Consider the following 15,942-nt stretch of genomic DNA (forward strand, 5'->3'; position numbering starts at 1 on the left):
GCCATGATTGAATGGCGGAGTGGACTCGATGGGCCGAATGGCCTTACTTCCACTCCTATGTCTTATGGTCTTATGGTCTTAACCCCGAGTGCCAACATCATTTGGACAGGTAATTGGATAGAAAAACTTTCCTCCTCAGTGTATCCGCACATTAACAGTTTACTGATTAGTATCATAGATGTTTTCTTACCCTCCTTGGAAACATTTGAAAATAAACTCTCCAAATTCCTAACCGCGAGCTCGCGCAGAGTGGGTTAAACGGTCGCGCCTCGAGACCCCGCATGAGCCTAAGGAGGGCCTTAGTCTCTATCCAGCTCCAATTGGTCAAAGCGTCTATTAATCTCGTGGTTGCAGCCAATCGGAAATGAGGTGCGGTCTCGGGATTTGTCGCCTAGAAATGAATGTGGAGGAGATGGTGCTCAGTGTCAATGATGGAGAATCAGAGTTAAACAATATGGTGCTGGAAAAGCACAGCCGGTCAGGCAGCATCAGAGGAGCGGGAGAATCGATATTTCGGGCGTAAGTCCTTCATCAGGAATCCTTCATCACATTCCAGATGAAGGGTTAATGCCCTAAACGCCGATTCTCCTGATATTTTGGGGTGGCTCAGTGGTTAGCACTGCTGCCTCACAGCACCAGAGACCCAGGTTTGTGCCATCGCAGTCACCTAGGCCATCCTCCATTTTGTATAGAGATCAAAGATGGTCAGGGTCCGAAGGGACTCAATGTACAAAGCTCTGGGCAAGGGGAAAAAACACACTGTGAGAAACAAAACTCACATATTAATAAATTTCAGTCCAAGTCAAATTCTGAAGCAGCAAACTTTATTGATACGTACTTGTAAGAACAGGTGCCTTACGAGTCAGCGCCCCAATCTGAGGGTTACATTCTCATTTATGCTGTTCAGCTGCGTCTCTCAGTCCTCCACTTTCACCCCATTGGTACTTTTGCTGTAGCGCGTAGCCTATCACAAGCTCCAGCTTCACTCCACCTTTATCTAGCTTCTCTCCGCCTCTGTTTACTTCTCCCATTACTCTAAGCCTGTCACCTCTTAATCTTATTTATCTCATTCCTTATATGTGACTATCCTGGCAATTGACTCCCCTCCTGAGACTGGCACACTATTCTCCTGTTACTGGTACATCCTGCTACACGGACGCTCTGCCCTGTTAGTCACAGATAATTCGACCTGTTTTCGCTTCTTCCGTTTTCCTATGCCTGGTACATCCTGCTACACGGTCGCTCTGCCCTATTAGTCATACCATCGGAAGGAGCAGGCTTACACCTTCCGCCTGTTGGTGTCCTGCTGGAGGCTGAGACCAGATCCTGGTATCAGCTTGTACAGCCCGAACACATGCGCTCATGAGGTTATGCTTAAACACAGGCATACACACATCTTGGGATATTTGTTTTGCTGAATTGCTTTTTTGGAATTCTTTTTAATGGTGGAAGTAAAATTGAGTAGCTTCAGGTCTGTTTCAGGTGATAGTTGCAAGTACTTTGTTTAAAAAAAATCAAATTCAATGGGAAGCGTAAGTTATAGGGTTAAAACTGTACAGAATAAGGGAACAGGTGTTGCTTCTGCAAAAGTTTACATTATACAATTAGGGTGCACATGCAAATACTAAACAGTGAGAAGTGAAAACAGGTTGAATTATCTATGAATAATAGGGCAGAGCGACCGTGTAGCAGGATGTACCAGGCATAGGAAAACAGAAGAAGCGAAAACAGGAAGAATTGGCTATGACTAATAGGGCAGAGCGACCATGTAGTGGGATGCACCAGTAACAGAAGAATAGTGTGCCAGTCTCAGGAGGGATGTGGCCAACGGATAGAATTTAGTTTGGCAGGATGATCGCACGAAGACAGCAAACTATGCCAGGATAGTCCCATATAAGGAATGAGATAACTACGTTTAGGGGCTACAGGCTTAGAGTAATGGGAGAAGATAGACAAAGGTTGAGTTAAGCTACAGCTTGTGATAGGCTACACGCTGCAACAAAAGTAACCAATGGGGTGAAAGGGGAGACCGAGAGACGCAGCTGAGCAGCATAAATCAGAATATAACCCTCAGATCAGGGTGCTTACTTGTTAGACACCCGTTGTTGCAAGTGCGTACCAAAAAAATTCGCTGCTTCAGAATTTGACTCGGACTGAAATTTATTACTATGTGAGTTTTGTTTCTCACAATTTGAGGGCTCGTCCGGGATATCCATCATCACCAGTGGGGTAGGCACCATCGATGGCTGGAAAGACGTGTCCCATTCCTTTTGGAACGGTCCTGAGTTCCTCAGCGGTGGTTTTCCCCTTCTGGTTGACTGATTGAGATCTGATGAGAGTCTATCTGAACCAGGCGAAATGTTGTAAGTAGGCACAGGGAGCCAGGCAACTCCATGCATGGACCAAAGAAGGAAAAGAGATTTTTAAGTCCTGCCTTGGTGGCTGGGATTGAGTTTTAGTAGTTAATAAGTGTCTAATGAAGGAACTCAATATGGGCTGTGCCGGGGGTAAAGTGCCTATGGGAAAAAAAATGGAAATGGAGGCGGGGTCCCTGATAACATACCTCCAGAAAGTTTGTTGGGCAGGATGTTGTAAAATTGGAAAAATAATACTTGTACAAGGGAAAAAGATAGGAAAAAGATGATTAAATATTGTTGCTTTGTATGGACTAAGGAATCCATTCTTCATCCCGCCGTCTTCTGGCCAAAGTATGGGTTGGACGAAGACTGTGTTTGTAAATATTTGAATTTATATGTCAACAGAAAACAGCCTTTTGGTCAGGAGGGATCAGATTAAGCTTTGTGATGGAAGGGCTAGTAGCTGAAGGGCTACTGAGAATACACTTCGTAACTAAATCATGGCCAGATATCCAGAAAAGAAAATTCAGAAAATAGATGGGTGGAGTGAGAAATCACTTGATGAATTATTAAGAGAGGCACAGAGAGTGTTTGTAAAGAGAGAGGAAGAGAAGCCTCTAGAGTTGTTCTTGCGGGAAGCTCAGAAAGTGTCTGTGAGATACGGTGTGTTTGTATATATGAGAGAGAGAGAGAGAAAAGAGCTGTACAGCTAATTGAAAGTTTAACCCTTTGTGATTCGGTCTGAATGCACATTTGTTTGTTGGTGATTGAACGTTTGTACTTTGTTCCCTGGAGCTTGAGATCCGGGACTGTTTTGAATCTGATTTCTATTATGGAAATTTAACATGATTTCTTTTAAGGTTAAGGATTTTACAGTGATTATGAAATAAAATGTTAACTCCTTTTTTTTACAGGTCGTGACTGCCTTACTATCAGTTTCTAACTAATCTCTTTTATCCTTACATAAAAGCGATTTCAAATCAGCTTAATACGGAGGAAAACAAAATGATAACCTTTTTTTGTGTTTCAGACTCATTTGTTTTCACTTAATTTTAAGCCGTAGCTTTATTCAGAAAATTCCCTCCCTCAATGACATTTGAAGTTTCAGTTCAACATTAGATTGTAATAAATCAATCCTATGGTTAATATCTGTGACCTTGGATTCAGCCATTATTCATGCATTAGAAGTTTTTTTTAACTTGAATAGAGAAATCCTTTTAAGACAGCTCTGGTTATTCCACGACCTATAGCATTGTAATTGAGCAATGACTGGTCAGGGCTACTTAAGAAAACTAATTTTGGATTTAAATTAAGGGACTAAAACTGGGTAATAATAATGGATTTCAAAGTTAGGAACAGTATGCATTTTACATTTTAAATATTAAATACTGAATTAATGAATTTATAATATATAAATATATATTTAAAAGTAGGATTCCAAAACGTATAGTTAGAAACAGGCTTTAAAGTTAGACAAGCATAAATTGATAAATAGGTATTTGAAGCTATAGGGAGTGAGAAATATTGCAATATTTCCTTTAAAAAAAATCAAGGTGTAAACAAAACATTGGGTGATGAAGAATGGTCATTAGGTGGCCCTAAAGCTGTTCAATTGGTTAAATCGGCTCAGCAATTGATCTGGCAACATAACATGGGAGCGGGAACGAAAGAGTTAATTGGACAATGGGGACAGTTTTGAGATGAGAGGCACGAAGAATCAGTTTTGCGCTCGTGACAAGATACTGCCACTAAATTGGGGATTGAATTAACTGCAAATAGTTTTATGGAATCTGTTGAGGGTCTAAAAAATGAATGTGCTCGAGCAAAACAATTACAGAAACAGAATGAGAAGTCACAAGTGACTGGTAAACAAACAGAACTGCGCAATTACAGTTTTTAAAATGTTTTAGTCACTTGTTACGTTTCCATCCTGAATTACAGATAATGATGCGCCTGACTCAATATTAATTGGCAGGATTCCCTCACATATTCTCAGTGACCTGTCATATTGATTTAAAACATAACAGCATTAATTCATTGTTAATTAAAGAATGGAAAGCTACATTACTGGCCAGAGTGTGTGCAGGCAGTGGCAGCAACAGCCTTATTGGTAGAGGAGAGTCGGAAACTTACTTTTAGGAGAAGCCTTAATAGTCAGCACCCCACATCAGGTACGGACCATATTAAATCAGAAAGCAGGGCGGTGGCTTACAGACTCGAGAATTCTAAAATATGAAGCAATTCTAATAGAGAGGGATGACCTTACATTGATCACAGACATTTGTCTGAATCCAGCTACCTTTCTCTGGAAAGGGGAGGATGAAGCTCCCTCAGACCCAGAACATGACTGCCTTGACATTATAGAATATCAGTCTAAAGGAAGAATGGACCTTAGCGATATCCCTCTACATGCAGGGGCCAGGCTGTTCATTGACGGGTCCTCCAGACTGATTGAAGGTAAAAGACACAATGGATATGCAATAGTGGATGGAATAGAGGGGAGTGTTATTGAGGCTAGTAGACTACCCAATAATTGGTTGGCTCAGACTTGTGAACTTTCTTCACTAGGAAGGGCCCTTAAGACCTTGGAAGGCAAAGAAGGAACTGTATCCACAGATTCTAAGTCTGCCTTTGGGGTGGCACACACATTTGGGAAGGTATGACAGGAGAGGGGACTGATAAACAACAGGGGTAAAGAACTAGCTCATGAGGAATTGGTAAAGCAAGTATTGGAATCCCTTTTGTTGCCAAAGGAAATAGCAATAGTCCACATAAGTGGAAATCAGCAGGGACATGATCCTGAAGCAAAGGGAAATAGATTGGTGAATGAAGTTGCTAAGGAAGCAGCTCTGAACCCTCAGCCCGGTACAATATATATATTTTGGTCCCTATGGTGCAGGAACCTGGGGGGAGACGATATTTAGCATTAAAGAAAGAGAAAGAGTTAGAAGAACTGGGAGCTACGCAGACAATAGGAGGGCACTGGATGCTACCTGATGGCTGGGAGATGCTAAATAAGATGATGATGTGAGAAATTATGGTTGTCTTACACCAGGGGAGTCACTGGGAGTGCAAGCAATATGTGATTTGGTCTTTAGGGAATATGGATGCAAAGGGATCTATACACTAGCCAAACAGATATGTGAGGGAAGGATAACATGCAAGAAAGTCAACAAGAAGGTATTGAGGAAACAAGTCCTAGGAGGGAGAGAACCTGGGCTAAGACCATTTCAGAGCATTCAGGTCGATTATACCAAATTACCCCGAGTGGTAAGACTGAGGTATATGATGGTAACAGTGAAAAGCTTTGCTCTAGTGAGCAATACAGGCAGATCACATAGTTAAATAGCATTGATAAGCAAATAATAGGTAAACAGTGGCAAAAACAAACACACAGGTACAGGCAAATGCTAAGAGTTTGTGAGTCCATTCGGTATTCTAATAACAGCAGGGTCGAAGCTGTTTCGGATCCGTCTGGTGCATGTGTTCAGGTTTTTGCACCTTCTCCTCGATGGTAGAGGTTGTAGAAAAACATTGCCAGGGTGGGATAGATCTTTGAGAATGCTGGTGGCCTTTCCTTGACCTCAGGCTTGGTAGATGGATTCTATAGATGGGAGGTTGGCCTTTGTGATTGTCTGGGCCGAGTTCACCACTCTCTGTAACTGTCTCCGATCTTGAATGATACAGTCACCATACCAGGTAGTGATACATCCAGACAGAATGCTCTTGATGGTGCACTTATAAAAGTTGGTAAGAGTATTCACCATCATGCCAAATTTTCTCAACTGCCTGAGGAAGAAGAGACATTGTTGGGCCTTTGTAACTCGTGCATCCATACATGAAGAGTCCAAGATATTTTATTGTGGTTGATGACTCCCAGGAGCTTGACACTGTCCACTCATTCCACCTCTGTGCTGTTAATGTGTTGGGGGGCATGAGTAACATCCCGTCGAAAGTCAATAATGAGTTCCTTGGTTTTGCCAGCATTGAGAGCGAGGTTGTTCTCAGTACACCATTTTTCTAGGTCTTTGACCTCCCATCTATAGTTTGTTTCATCACCATCTGCGATTTGACCAACGGTGGTGTCATCAGTGAACTTGTAAATGGCATTAGTCTGGTATTTGGCGACACAGTTGCAGCTTTACAATGATTACAGTCGGGGTATGCACTGAGTATGCTCTACTGGCAGGCTCCAGTATTGAGTGTTAGCGAGGATGAAATATTGTCCCCAGTCTTCACTGATAGTGACCTGTGGGTCAGGAAACTGAGGATCCAGTTGTAGAGAGTGGGGCTTAGTCCGAGATCACTAAAGTTTAGTCATCAGTCTTGAGGGGATAATAGTGTTGAAGACTGAACTGTAGTCAATGTGTAAGATTCTTACATTAGCTGTCCTTGGGGTCAAGATGTTCTGGGGAGGAGTGAAGGGCAAGTGATATGGCATCTGATGTGGATCTGTTGGTCCAACAGCCAAATTGGAATGGGTCAAGAGTAGTGGGGAGGCTGGAGTTGACTAATGCCATGACCAGACTTTCAAAGCACCTCCTGCCCACTGAAGTTAGGGCCACTGGGTGGTAGTCATTGAGACATGCTGCACGAGACTTCTTCGGCAGAGGGATGATGTTGGCCCTCTTGAACAGGCAGGGACAGTGGCCTGGTACAGGGAGAGGTTGAAGATGTCCAAGAAGACCTCTACCAATTGATCTGCACATGTTCTGAGTGCATGGCCTGGTACCCTGTCTGGTACCATCGCTTTCCTTGGATTTACACGAAGGAAAACTGATCTGACCTCCGATGCAGTGACTGCTGGGATAGGTTAGTCATGACTTGTCAGAATAGGTGTTACTCTCTGCCGAAAGTCTGCTCAAAGCAAGCATAGGAGGCGTTAAGACGATCTGGGAGGGACATGTCATCATCTGCTACCTTGCACCGTCTCTTTTTAGAACCTGTGATGTCATTCCATCCTTGCAATAATTGCCAGGTGTCTGTCTGGGTCTCTAGTTTGGATCAATATTGGTCCTTGACTGTCTTAATGGCTCTATGAAGGTCATACTTGGATTCCTTATGTTTGAGTGAGTCTCCTGATCAGAAGGCCTCATGCCTGGTTTTTAGTAGGTTCCGTATGTCCTGATTCATCCAGGGTTTCCTGTTGGCAAACACCCAGACTTTACTTCCTCAGTATACAGTCTACCACACACTTACTGATAAAGTCTGTGACGGTGGTGTCGGAGTCATCCAAGGTACCTGCGGCCTGTTTGAACATGGCTCAATCAGCTGATTCCAGACAGCACTGGAGTTGATCCTCTGCCTCCTCTGACCAGCACTGGACCTGTATCCGTGAAGGGGTCTTCTGTTTGAGCTTTTGCCTGTCGGCCGGAAGATGAAACACGGCATTGTGGTCGGAGTTCCTGAAATGAGGGCGGGGTTGGAGCGGTAGGTATCTTTCACAGGGGTGTAACAGTGGTCTAAAATGTTCAGGCCCCTGATGGGACAGGTAATGTTCTGGTGGTACTTGGGCAACACCTTCCTTAGATTGGCTTGATTGAAGTCACCAGTTACAATAAATAGGGCCTCGGGCTGTTCCATCTCCAGGGTGTTAGTGGGGGAGTACAGCACATGCAGAGCTTCCATCTACACAGCAGTTAGTATCGTAGCAGGAAATCCCTGTGGGAGAATTATCAGATTGTTTTAAAAAAAAGGGCAGATGGAGGTCAAAGTGGCTTTTTTAGTTCAGAGAAATTAACTGACTTAAACATAAAGATGAAAAACTGAGGTATTTGTTTTAAAAAGTGTACAGAGCAGAAGAATCTAAGTATATGCCCAAATGTTACTCTCTTAAAAATGATGCCTTGATGAGAAAATGGAGACCATGATATATTCAGATGGATGAGAAATGGACAGAATTTCATCAAGTTGTATTACCGGTGGGTTACACATGAATTACCAAGAGGAGGTCACTTGGGAGCAAGGAAAACTCAAGCCAAAATACAAAAACATTTTTACTGACCTGGACTACACAAGGATGTAGTTGAGTTTTGACAGACATATCATATGTGTCAGGTTATTGGAAAATCTCAGGCAGTGATAAAACAAGCACCTTTAATACACATTCACGCATTTGAGAAACATTTCATAAGGGTCTTAATTGATTGCGTAGGATCCCTACCAAAAACAAAAAGTGGGAATTAGTATTTGTTTACCATATTGGATGTATCCCCTAGATTTCCACAGGCCAGTCTATTATGCAATATCATAACTAAAAGAATTGTGGAAGTGTTACCCAATTTTTTTACTTGCTCTGGTTTCCTGTTATAATCTAAACATGTGCAAGTTAGTTGAATTGGCCTCGCTAAATTGCCCCATAGTGTTCAGGGATGTGTAGGTTAGGTGTATTAGGCAGGAGTAAATGTAGGGTAGGGGAATGGGTCTGGGTGGGGTAAACTTCAGAGGATTGCTGTTGGGTAGAAGGGCCTGGTTCCACACTGTCAGATTTCTAAAAAAAGAAATCTGGCATTTGATTATCTGAATATCGGACTATCCAGCAATATCACTAAACTATGTTATCTGGCATTCCATTATCCAGAATTCGATTAACCAAATGAAATACTCCCCGCCCGTGCCCTTCCAATAATCGAGGTTCCTCTGTAACAAGATGATGTGAATACTAACAATGGCAACAATACAGCCTCCTATTAAACACATCCGAACCCATTAACACAAGGTTATGAGAAGAATCCTGTAACATGCTTAGGTGAACAATATGGTATTTGCAACAGGATGGCAGCAGTAATTAGTCATGTAAGGTTGGGAAATACCTGTTTAATAATGTACTAGCGATTAACCATGTGATGTTAAGAAATTTGTATTGGTCACCCCCATAAGGAATATAACGTATACTGCTTGCATGTAATGTTCAGAGATCTGTGGAGGAGTGCCATCCCAAGGAGGCTCTGAGGCTCCTTTGATGTTACTCGGATCTCTCACTGGCTGACGAGGAATAAAGTGTGTTTCAAAACTGAACTTTGTGTGGTCTAGAATCAAGAGTCAACCCTAGCAGAGAGCCTGTTGCTAACTGACACTAATGGTAAACCATCACACCAATGGAGGCCGTGACATTAGCAGGGACCATTACACTAATGGAACCTCTGCTTAACAAATCTCTTTAAGAAAGGACACTTGCAAAGAAGCATCACTTCAATAATCCTGCTCTTAGCCCAAAAAGGCCCGTTTTTTTTTAAATACGCCAACGTTATTGACAGTGATTTCACTTTGATTATCTCCTGCTCCTTTGTCATGTCAGGTGGGCGGATAGGGTCAACCTGTCAGTGTCCAGTGGAGAGATTAAAGGGTCTTTCCAGGCCATTGCTGTCATCCACGAAACATGAGTTTGTTGAGTTAAGGAAGGGAAAAGACTGGGAGTAATGTGTGCATTTTAGTCAGACATCTTCATGTTGGAATCTCCAACTCAGCTTCCTCCTGGACAGGCCATATTGCCCTGAGTGAAAATAAGTTGGTGTTGGAAGGTAAAGGATCGAAGGGAATAACTCAGGAGAGAACGCTGAGAACCTTTCGATCTTTATGTGAAAAAAATTTCAAATTCACAGCAACGTATTCATTTTGCCCCTCATTGAAGTAGTCGGATTCTAGTTCAAAAAGTAAACTTTTGTGACTATGTTATTCTTAGTCATATATTCTGCAGTTTTGATTGGGCAAGTGAATAATCACATTTACAGAGGAAGTTCCAGCCACAGAGCAGCTACAAGAGAGTGTGAGGGAGACAGGGACAGAGGGATAAACATAGAAAGAGAAAACACAGTGTTAGACACACTGGCAGGGAGAGAGAGAAATAAAAAACAGACAACGAGGTAGACTGATCGACAGAGAGGTGTTGATGGAAGACAGAAAGACAGAGAGAGAGAGAGGGACACATGGAAACATGAAATGATGCAGACTGCTGGAGAGGAAGAGAGCTACAGAGAGACAGAGTGAGAGATAGACTTAACGACAGATAGGGAAAAAGTCTTGACCACGTACAACTTAATGACTGAATGGCCATTACGAAAGGATGAACATTTAGCAGTAAAATTGTGTTGTTTTCGAACGAATCATTTGATTCAACAGCATTAATGTCATCAGGATCCAACTCCCAACTTTCATTTGGCCAATTAGCATAATTAGATTGTGCTTTGGAGTTTCAGTCCAAACTAATTTTAATCACAAAAGGGAATTGGCTCATTATCGTCATCTCTTTGTTCATTACAAAATAAGCCGAAAGTGGCGATGATGTGACCTGAATGTGATCGCACAATTTATAACAGAAAAGATCTGTGAAAGCATCACCTCAGAGAAAATTGCCAAGACACCGGTGACGGCAGGAATAAACTTCTCAAAACATAATGAACATGGTTGAAACATTCAACAGTGTCAGGAAAGTCTATTACCTGATCCTGGCCATCATTGGTGTACCAGGTAGGAGAATCAATGAATGTCTATGATTACTTCTGGGCACTGGTCTGTAGGCGGTGACTGACAATGTGACATGGTAACCTATTGGTCACCTTTCAACAGTCATCTATTCAATACAACACTTTCTAATGTCAAATATCCGGAATTAACTCAGAGGATTCATTTTATTGTTGGAACAAAATCATTTTATGCTTAAATTTGCAATATCATTGAAATGTTACAAAAATTGATCTATTTGGAATTGTGCGCATTTGAATGAGACATGAGCGTAGAAACACTCAGAAATAGTGCAGAACAGGTACAATCCATCAGTGTAGAACTGAACTGCGAGGGAGCACGATCTACCTGCAATACTTCATCCAAATGAACAAGGATGTATGGAAGTATTTGTGAGGTTTGGTTTGAATCCAGCCGCAGGCGAAAACTTGGTTCCACTGTCCCCGTACAACTGTGAATATCTTTCTTTCACTGTTGAATGTAGGTGCGGAGCTGGAGTTAAATTAGTTATTCCTATTTTGACATCGCCCTTTCCTTTGGAGCTGATCCTCTGTTTTCCCAGATGAGGCACTTAACAGAAGAAGAGTTTTACTTTGCATATGTACGATAGTTAATGAGGGGATATGGAGAAATGCCTCAGTATTTCTCACCTTTCTGTTGAACTGTGCTATAGGGAACAGGCATGAATTCATTCCTGACTTTTAGAGAACCGAGCTGTAATCAAACTATTCAAATCTACTGTAGAATGTCCGTGCAGTCACTGCAAACACGCTCTCTCTATATATAAATTTTTTACCTGTCAGTCCCCTAATACTGAGGAGATTCTAACTCTTCTGGTTTTATGTTAGTCCCCTAAGACTGAGGAGATTCTAACTCTTTTGGTTTTATATACATGTATATACCAGCCAACAGAGTCAGTGTTCTAAACTGTGGAGACTCGAAATCCCCTGTTTCCGTACTTTATTCTTACCGCCACAGTCCCCCCTAACTGCAGCGGTGCTTATATTTTCCCCAGCACCCAAGGTGTGTGTGTGCAGGTGTGAGACATAGTGAAAGACACAAGGTGCACGAATCTTTATTCAATTTCCACCACCAGGAGGAAAGGAAACTCCAGGGTAGCCAGTGACAAGCAGTGCCCTTGTCAGAGGGCTGCATGATCAAACAGTGAGGGGGGAGGGCAGGGATCAAATCAAAATAGAGTTGGAGGGGGAAATAATACACTCCACTCCCTGCGGCGCCCATCTCTCCCTGAACAACTCCAGGGTGTCGGTGGAGACCGCGTGCTCCTTCTCCAGAGACATCCCGGGCTCTAACGTAACCCTGGAAGAGGGGCAGGCAGTCGGCCCTAACGACCCCCTCCACGGCCCACTGCCTGGACCTGTTTCTGACCAGTTTGGCCCGGCCCAGGAGCAGACCCACCAGGAGGTCTGTAAACACTCCATTGGTTTAATTGCTGATCGAGCCCCTTCCCCTGCACGGAGCTGTGAGTCCAAGGGCGATGAGAGCTCAATTGTTCATAATTAATATTGGGTTCGGTTTACTAAATTGTGCTCCCTTTTTTGACTCGGATTTTAAAATTCAGTTCTTACCAAGGATTCAGAACGGTCGTGTCGCCCATCCCAATATCTGGCCTTAGTTCGAATGTTGTGACCCTTTGAAAAGAGTCACCTAAAACTGAGGAACAGGTAAAATGGGTTATTGTAATAGTGATCACAACGAGAGGAGTAAATAAGAAACTATTTATACACTAAACCCGACGGAGAGAAATGGATCACAAATTTCAATTTGAATGAGTCACATTTGATTGGAGACATTAATTCTGTTTCTGTCAACAGTCGCTGCCTGAGATGACTATTTAAACACTTTTAAAGAAAACAATTAGATTTGGAGCATTCGCAGTCATTTTCTGGTATTTCTTACCTTAAACGATCATTTGAACATATTCTTAATGGCAAAATACAGGTTTCATTCCTCCCACTCTGGGCAACATTGTTTATGTCGATAAAACCCTGCGTGGTGCATCGTTAAACTCCAAACACTCTAAACACGAAAATCAGTTTGTAAATCTGATATTCTGTGTTGATCAGTTTCAGATCTTTCACTGTTAGTGTTCCATTCCATGGGGGAAAAAAAAACGCTCAGAATTTGTTTGGTGTTTGGTGTTTTGATGTCTCGTTACCATGTGTAGCTATATTCAATCCATGATAAATCTGCTCCAACAAACCCTCGAATCCCTCAGCATCATCGAATTCCCACTGAAATTCAGCAACTGCTGCTTAACAAGAATAAAATGTTGTGCAGGTGCCATTGTTGGACAGAGGTGGACAAAGTTAAAAACCACACAACACCAGGTTATAATCCAACAGGTTTATTGGAAGCACTAGCTTCCGGAGCGTCACTCCTTCATCAGGTGGTTGTGGGAAGTGCACCCAATTCCAGCTCCTTGAAAACTGGTCGTGAACTAGAGCTGGAGCTGCATGAGTTTCGGATCATTCGGGAGGCAGAGGGCATATTGTGAGGGATTACAGTTACATCTCAGGTACAAGAGAAAGGTAGATGGGTTACAGTCAGGGGATGGAAAGGGAACTGGCAGACAGTGCAGAAATCCCTTGTGGCCATTCCCCTCAATAACAAGTATACTATTTTGGATACTGTTGGGGGGAGGTACGGCTTACAAGGGATAATCCATGGGGTACAGATGTCTGGCACAATGTCTGTCCCTGTTGCTCAGAAAGGAAGGGGCAAGAGGAGCAGAGCATTAGTCACTGGGGCCTCCATAGTTCAGGGGTCAGACATGAGGTTCTCTGGGAATGAAAGAGATTCATGGTTAGTGTGTTTACTCCCAGGTGCTAGGGTTCATGATATCTGTGATCGTGTTTTGGGATCCTTGATGGGGAGGGGGAGCAGCCCCAAGTGGTGGCCCGCATAGGCGCGAACGACATCGGGAGGAAAAGGGATGGGGATTTAAGGCAGACATTTATGAAGTTAGGGTGGAAGTTCAGTGCTCGAACAAACATAGTTGTTATCTCTGGTTTGTTATCTGTGCCACAGGCGTGGAATAGGGAGAGAGAGGAGCTGAACAAGTGTTTGGTCAGAAACACAGCCAGAAACCCTAACCACCTTACCATACATCAAAGAAGTTTCAGAAATGACAACCAGACTACTGAGACCCCTCGGAATCCTAGTAGCACACAAACCCACCAACGCTCTCAAGCAAAAACTAACAAACTTAAAGGACCCAGTACAACCCATGGACAAAACCAATGTCATCTACAAAATTCCATGCAAGGACTGCCACAAACACTACGTAAGACAAACAGGAAGAAAGTTAGCCATCAGAATACACGAACACCAGCTAGCCACAAAAAGACACGACCCTCTCTCCCTCGTAGCCCTACACACGGATGAAAAAAAAAACCCACCATTTCGACTGGGACAACATATCTATCCTGGGACAGGCTAAGCAAAGACATGCCAGAGAATTCCTAGAGACCTGGCACTCCAACCACAATGCCATAAACAAACACATAGATCCAGATGCCATCTATCAACCCCTCAGAAAACGAACAGGAAATGACATCACCACAAACCTCAGGAACCCCATCCAGGAGAAAGATATAAATAGAAAACAGAAGACAACAGCTTCGCTTCACTTGGAAGTCACCACTGATGATGTTACCTAGCCAGGTAATGAAACATCTGGAGATCAAACCTACAGCTCAGCGAGTAAACCTACACCCTAAACCTCAACCTGAGCTACAAACCTTCACAAACCTTGCATTGGTGGAAGTATTGAGTTTCGGAGACATGAAGCCATGCTGCAACTGTACAAAACTCTGGTAAAGCCGCACTTGGAGTATTGTGTACGGTTCTGGTAACCGCATTATAGAAAAAATGTGTAAGCATTGAAAAGGCTCAGAGGAAATTTACTAGGATGTTGCCTCGTATGGATGGAAGGTCTTATGATGAAAGGCTGAGGGGCTTGAGGCTGTTTTCATGAGAGAGAAAATGGTTGAGAGATTACTTAATTGAAACTTATAAGATAATCAGAGGGTTAGATAGTGTGGACATTGACAGCTTTTTTCCTAGGATGGTGATGGTTTGCAGGAGAGTCATAGCTTGAAATTGAGGGGTGATAGATAGAGCTGAAAATGTGTTGCTGGAAAAGTGCAGCAGGTCAGGCAGCATCCAAGGAGCAGGAGAATTGACGTTTCGGGCATGAGCCCTCCTTCAGGAATGAGGAAAGTGTGTCCAGCAGGCTAAGATAAAAGGTAGGGAGGAGGGACTTGGGGCAGGGGCGTTGGAAATGCGATAGGTGGAAGGAGGTCAAGGTGAGGGTGATAGGCCAGAGTGGGGGTGGGGGCGGAGAGGTCAGGAAGAAGATTGCAGGTTAGGAAGGCGGTGCTGAGTTCGAGGGATTTGACTGAGACAAGGTGGGGGGAGGGGAAATAAGGAAACTGGAGAAATCTGAGTTCATCCCTTGTGGTTGGAGGGTTCCTAGGCGGAAGATGAGGCGCTCTTCCTCCAAACATTGTGTTGTTATGGTCTGGCGATGGAGGAGTCCAAGGACCTGCATGTCCTTGGTGGAGTGGAAGGGGGAATTGAAGTGTTGAGCCACGGGGTGGTTGGGTTGGTTGGTCCGGGTGTCCCAGATGTAGGACAGCTGTCAAAGGTAGTTTCTTTACTCAGAGAGTAGTAGGGATTTGGAACACACTGCCTGCAAAAGTAGTAAACTCACCAACTTTGAGGGCATTTAAATGGTCATTGGATAATCATATGGATAAAAATGGAATAGTGTAAGAGGGATAGGCTTCAGATTGGTTTCACAGGCTGGTGCAACATCGAGGGCCAAAGGGCCTGTACTGCTCTGTAATGTTCTATGTTCTGCGTCCATACACCTTCTGTCTTTACACTCTTCTAAGGACTCACTCGATCTCTGCTATCCATACCTGACATCTGCTTCCCTTTATTCTTGACCAAAACCTCAATTTCTCTAGTCTTCCAGCATTCCCTGCACCTACCAGCCTTTACTTTTGCCCTAACAGGAGTCTCTGGACTCTTGTTATCTTCTTTTTGAATTTTTCAGCCATCCCTTTATCTGCGAACATCCGCACCCAATCAACTT

This window comes from Chiloscyllium punctatum, chromosome 29 (assembly GCF_047496795.1).
Source record: "Chiloscyllium punctatum isolate Juve2018m chromosome 29, sChiPun1.3, whole genome shotgun sequence".
Lineage (NCBI taxonomy): Eukaryota > Metazoa > Chordata > Chondrichthyes > Orectolobiformes > Hemiscylliidae > Chiloscyllium > Chiloscyllium punctatum.